This window comes from Nilaparvata lugens, chromosome 1, assembly GCF_014356525.2.
Source record: "Nilaparvata lugens isolate BPH chromosome 1, ASM1435652v1, whole genome shotgun sequence".
NCBI lineage: Eukaryota > Metazoa > Arthropoda > Insecta > Hemiptera > Delphacidae > Nilaparvata > Nilaparvata lugens.
Window position 1 is genome coordinate 36592681 of NC_052504.1, and position 6231 is coordinate 36598911.

Consider the following 6231-nt stretch of genomic DNA (forward strand, 5'->3'; position numbering starts at 1 on the left):
TTCGTCCAGCGTCCTTATCAGAATGGAAGTTTACAATAATTGAAAAATACCGATCAGCAAACTAGGCCTCAACTTTTGAAAAGTTCACCGTCAGACCAAAACTAGAAATATGTAGCTTAGTTTTTCAGTCTTACAAAGTCTAGCTTTATTCAATTTCGAGAAGTGAAGTAGAAACACATCATATAAAAGTGTGGTGTGTTGATGGAGTTAGAGAATTTTGGAAGTTGAAAAAGTTGGTTTGATAGAATTTCCAATTCAGTAGATTCAAAAGTTTCAAAATAGTCCTTGAGACTGTAACTTGAAATTTACATACTCAATGATGCTTATTATTTAGTTGCTTTCTTGGATAAACTGTATTCAGAAAATGATTATTTGGATCGATTCGTGATAATTATTATGCTTTTCCATAACTGTTGCCAAGAACGTGGAGTCTATTTTTTATAGTTGTCAAACCTGATACGAAGACTGGGAAAATCGTTCAAATAAAGTTTTTAACAGTTTATTTGTATCTTGATGCGCATTTACATTACTGCTAACTTCATTCAATTAAGTGCTATTCTCATCAAATTTTACATTATTCACTCCTATGAATATGATATATTTCTTTCTTACAAATTTATCTATAAGACGATTGTTTGAAAATAAAACCAACCTTCTTGATATTTTTAAATACATTAATTACAATTGAGATATATCAAATAATTTTATGATAAAGAGGTTACTCATTAGGAATGCATTTCCTAGTAATCACTCACTATTCATTAATTTGATAGAACACTTGAACAATAACAATCACCTACTAACCAGAAACTTCGATTTCAATTACATCAGACTTGAATAATCAGTTCTATAGTGCCAATTAGAATGAAAATCGTTTTGAAATTTAGTTTAGTTGTTTTTAACGTTTTTGCAGTCAAACCTCGCAGTATATAGTATTTAAAATAATTTTGATGAAATGGTTAGAATTATCTATTTAATTCTAATGAAATCTGGTGATTCATTTCATCAGAATTCTTGTTCAGTCTTTAAAGCTCAAAATAACTCATTGCTCATTTTATAAGAATTCATGATTATTCTTTGAAGTTCTAATCCTTTCAATAATTAAATTTGAAGGGTTGAATTTTATTTTTGATTGTATCTCAAGAAATTGATTGTTTGATTTTCTTCTGGTCTATCTTGATGTTTTTATGTTGATATCAAATCAATGCGCAAAAGTCGAACCATCTCTATCAACTATAATTTTTTTACGAAAATGTGATGCGGAAAACATGTTCAAACTCTGTTATGGATGATGAGTGACATTTAAATTGTGACACTACCAGAATCAATATTATCTCGTCCTATCGATGATATAAGTAGAAGTTAATATGTGATGATTCTTAGAAAAGTTTCATGTTTCGGTTATGGATTTGGGAAGCCATTAGTTCTCCACATGCTCTAACAAGGCATTTTGTTTATCTAGTGTGACTGCGGTTCATTGCTTTTAGTTGATGAGAGATGGAAAAACTAAGACATTGACAGATTTATCTCTTGTTACACCGAACTGTACTTGAGTGAATCGATGCTCTGTTGAAATATCATTCCAAGGCTAGGATTGTTATCCCCCATGCGAAATAAATCGTCAACGACAGACAGGATTGAGGAGCACAAAGATCCAATTTAAAGCAATGAATAAATAAATCCAATTTACCCGATAAAGGTCGACCGGACTACTATCTTGGATGTCAGTCAACTGAATTCAGTCTGTTGACCCCAATAAATTTGGACGGGGTTGTAGTTGAGTTGCTCGTATGGTGGCCCTACACTTGATTCAAGTCATCATTCAAACTGTGATGATTCGGCTTAGTTTGGACTCACGTGGTTAGATCTTACGAAATCACTGACCGTGACCATTCATTCATTCTGTATTCAACATTTCATCTTCAGTTCTACTGTCCACTGTCTAGCATTTTGATTTGATTAATTTATTTATTTGAACTTTCCACACTATAAGTAGCAAATCGTGAAGTCTTACGATAAATAATCTTGAACAAATTCAAATCTACACTTGACACGAAACATTTTCTACACAATTCAATGTCTGACAATAAATTGTACTCAGTGGTACTAAATTATACTCTACTGGTATATTTTTTCATTAGTTCATTGAGTATACATTTCCCCTTATTATAATTTCGCCATTCAGTTCAACATTACTCTATAATCCCCTATTTTGTACTTGGGCCGTTATATTGGCTGGATGAATAGAGAACCGGTTGTTGTATGTGTTGCCCTGGCATTGAAGACCACATTTGCTTTATGAATAGGCTAGCAATAATTCGTCCACTTCCTACTCTATTCCACACTCAGCCACTCCCCGATTGGTCTCTTCAAGGGATGAAACACCAAATTACTTTCATAAAACATTGAATAGCCTGTTGATGCGGGTTCCATCATCAGGGTTCTGTAATAATAATTGTAGCCTCGGGCGATGGAGGGGATGAGCGTCGTAGAAAGGATAGTCTGTCTACTCACCCTACACCAATGGACTAGTTAGTATATCCATTGAATCAGTTTTGATTCACTCCTTGTCAGGGCAACATTGCTGTTATTAGTCATCTACTACACTCACCATTTCTCTGTCTTTACCTGTTGCTCATCAGGTTTGTAAGTAATATAATTTGAATTTAATAAAAATGAAACATTTTTTTTTTGAACAAATAGTATGTTATCTTTCTTAGATTTTTGAATGTATCAAAATGGAAATGAAACAGTAACGAAGTCCATTGGATGGACAAAGCTTTTACTGATTTACTGGAGTAATATAGGCTATCATTAAAATATCAAAATGTCGATGAACACAAATAACGAAAAGTTGAAATACTCGCACATTTGAAATATCGCACTTACGAATGACACTTGATTTTGAATTAATAGTATTGCATTCAGATCTAGTGGTTAGAGATAGGTGGATGAGATTCTTGATACCTGAAATTATAAATGAATAACCAATTGATATCAAATTCAAGAGAAAAAACGTGGAATATGTATAGTTTGAAGAAGTCTATTGTAAACAGTATACAACTATCATTAACTTGAGGTTTACATTATAATGTTTAGTCTGATTTAAGAGTTGAACTGTGAGCCCTTAGCTTGTTAATGATTCTCGAACTTACAAAATAACCAGATATGTCGTCGTTGAAATTCATATCAGTTGGTTAAATAACATACTTGTCATTTTCACTTCCTATACACAATTTTATAAATTCTCAGAAATTAAAATAATATAATCTTGTACCAGTAAATAAAGGTTACTAGTAATTGTATAAAAATACTTTATTGTATATAAAACAAGTAAATTTCAGAAATCTTAGAATGTAGACATACGTCTTGAATATTAGATTTCTCGGAATGTTTTGATTAGATATATTACATCTTTTATAATTTAAAGATATAATATAATATTTTAAATATTGTCTTGGGTGATAAGATATCTAGTCATACACCAGATGGATTCAATGATTTTCTTATTGACAGTGTGGATGAAAAATTGCGCTCAATAGCAGATCCTGTCCATGATGTTTCTTATTATCTTGACAATTACAAAAATTCATTGCCAAACTCTTCAAAACCCTCTTTCTCTTTTCATCTTACGAGTGTTGAGCAGGTTCATAGTGGAATACTGTCTTGAAGAATAGTGCTTGCCTTGATGTGTATTGCTTGAATTCTTACCTGTTGAAACTGTCTTATCCTTATATTTGTAAGGTACTTACCTCTCTGTTTAATGACTGTATTATTAATGGCGTTTTTCCTAATTGCTTAAAATTTGTCAAAGTAATTCCACTTTTTAAGAAAGGTTCTGCAACTGAGTATAATAATTTTAGACCCATTTCCATCATTCCAGTTATTTCTAAAATCTTTGAGGTAATTTTGTATTGTCAGATTGTTGAGTTTTTTGAAAATAATTCACTGTTCTCTGATAGTCAATTTGGGTTCAGACCTAATAGAAGCACAAATACAGCTATATATGAATTTATGGAAAACTGTATCTATTCTATTGATGAGAAGTGTAATCTACTAGGCAGCTTTTATGACATGAGCCGAGCTTTTGACTTTTGATACGATATCTCATCCCATCCTACTAAAAAAGCTCACATTTTATGGTTTCGATGATGTGTCAACCAATTTAATTGCCTCGTACTTGAGTGATAGATATCAAACTGTTTTTTATGATGGCTGTTCTTCTAATTATTTTAAAGTATCATCAGGTGTTCCACAGGGTTCCACACTGTGCCCTATCCTCTTTATTATATATGTAAATAATCTTCCTGCAGCAATTAGTTGTAAAAATGTAAAACCATTTATTTATGTTTGCTGATGATTTAGCTGTTCAAATAAAGAATAGTCTTTCTGGTAGCTTGCTTACAGTGAACGAGATAATTGAAGATTGGACAGCATCTAATTCATTGTGTCTTAAGGAGAAAACTCAACTCTTGGAATTTGGATTTAGATTACAACCTGACAATGCAAAATTTCTTGGTATTACAAAATACCAAAAATTTGTATTACAAATTTCTTGGTATTATTAATTTCTTGGACTTACTCATCAAACTATTATGTGGCAAACTGTCGAAGGGAATTTTTATGTTAAATAGATTGAAGTTCATTGTTGATAAGAGTGTTTTAATTTCAGTGTATTTTGCTTATCTTCATTCTCATTTGTATCATGGTGTGGTTGCCTGGGGTAATGATACAAATGTAGAAAAATTATTTGTGTTACAAAAACGGGCAGTAAGGGTCATTGCTAATGTGAATAATCGGTTTCATTGTGTAGATTTATTCAAAAAAATTCAAAATTCTGACTGTACCAGCTATTTACATTCTTGAGTGTCTTATGTATGTAAGAACTAATTTAGCAAGTATTTTTGTAAATAGCAATGTTCACAACCATTACACTAGAAATTCTGAATTTCTTAGAGTTAACCAGTGCAATTATGCAAATACATTGAACTGCTTCAAGGAGTTTGGTATAAGAGCTTATAATAAGTTAAAAGAGCTAGATGTGAATAATTTTAAGAGAGCCATAAAAACTATTTCAATTCAAATATGTCCATATAGGAAAGAGGAGTTTCTAATTTGAGGGTATTTTGTGCTGTTTGTATGCTTGTGTTTTTGAATTTTCATTTATTTGGATGTAAATACTTTGTATTTATCATGTCTATTTTATGACGATGCTATGCATTTTGTACAAATGTTTTTCGCAATAAAGAAATCTTGAATCTTATACATTCATGGGATAGGAAATTAATGCACGAATGACGCAACTTCATGTCTGAACTACTGAAGAACTGATTAACTTGAAATTTTGCATAAATATTATTGATTTACCGAGGATAGTTATTATAGACCTCAATTTCAGTTTTTCAGTAGGTTTCAATTTCAGACCTACTAATTTCCAGTTTTTCATGATTTCAGCATACTTCAAGTTTACAGTTTAACAAGTTTACAATTTATCAGGTTTTCATTACATCAATATTTTAGTTTGTCAAGTTGTCAGTCCATCAAGTATTCAATTCGTCAATTTTAAAGTTTGTGTTACTTTGTTTGAGTGGTTATCTACCCATCTACCTATGATATTATAAAGAAAAGAATTGGCTTAAAATACATGTACGGGATACGTCACGATGAGCTAATGAATGATTAACTTGCAATTTTACATAAACTGAATCCATAGCCTCATTTTCATTGATATTAATCAATTAATTTTTATTTGATAATTGAAACAAATATAATTTTGTGATTTGAAGTTCACACAACAATAAAAGCCCTACCAGAAATAGATCTTCATCCAAGTGACTGGTCATAGGTGTATGTAATTGGTAGCACATACGGTTCATCAACCAAAGGTTGTGGGTTCAACACCGATCAAACTAATTTCTTTTTTGCTGAAAATTTTCAACTCTGTACTCTGATGAAGATTATCCACTTGATTCTGACAAAATAATAAATAATTACAACACCAAATTTTTCCCAGTGCAAAGCACGGGATACCTGCTTGTTTATTATAAACGGCAAAGTTAACTCCTTGGTCGCTTGGACAATCCGATGCCTTCCTCTGGATTCCTCGTTTTCATACTATTGAACAAAGACCTTAAAGAGATATAGACCCACAATGCCTATGCCTTCCCAATGATAGCTCTTACTTGAAATTGAAGGCCGCCATTGGGGTATTTTAGCACGAGATATTATATC

The 6231-nt window shown here is 31.7% G+C and overlaps 1 protein-coding gene across 2 annotated transcripts in view; it reads left to right on the top strand.

The window, feature by feature from the left end:
- LOC111049132 (equilibrative nucleoside transporter 2) overlaps nt 1–6231 on the top strand; it is a 50322-nt gene that overhangs the window by 16010 nt on the left and 28081 nt on the right. The window lies entirely within an intron of this gene.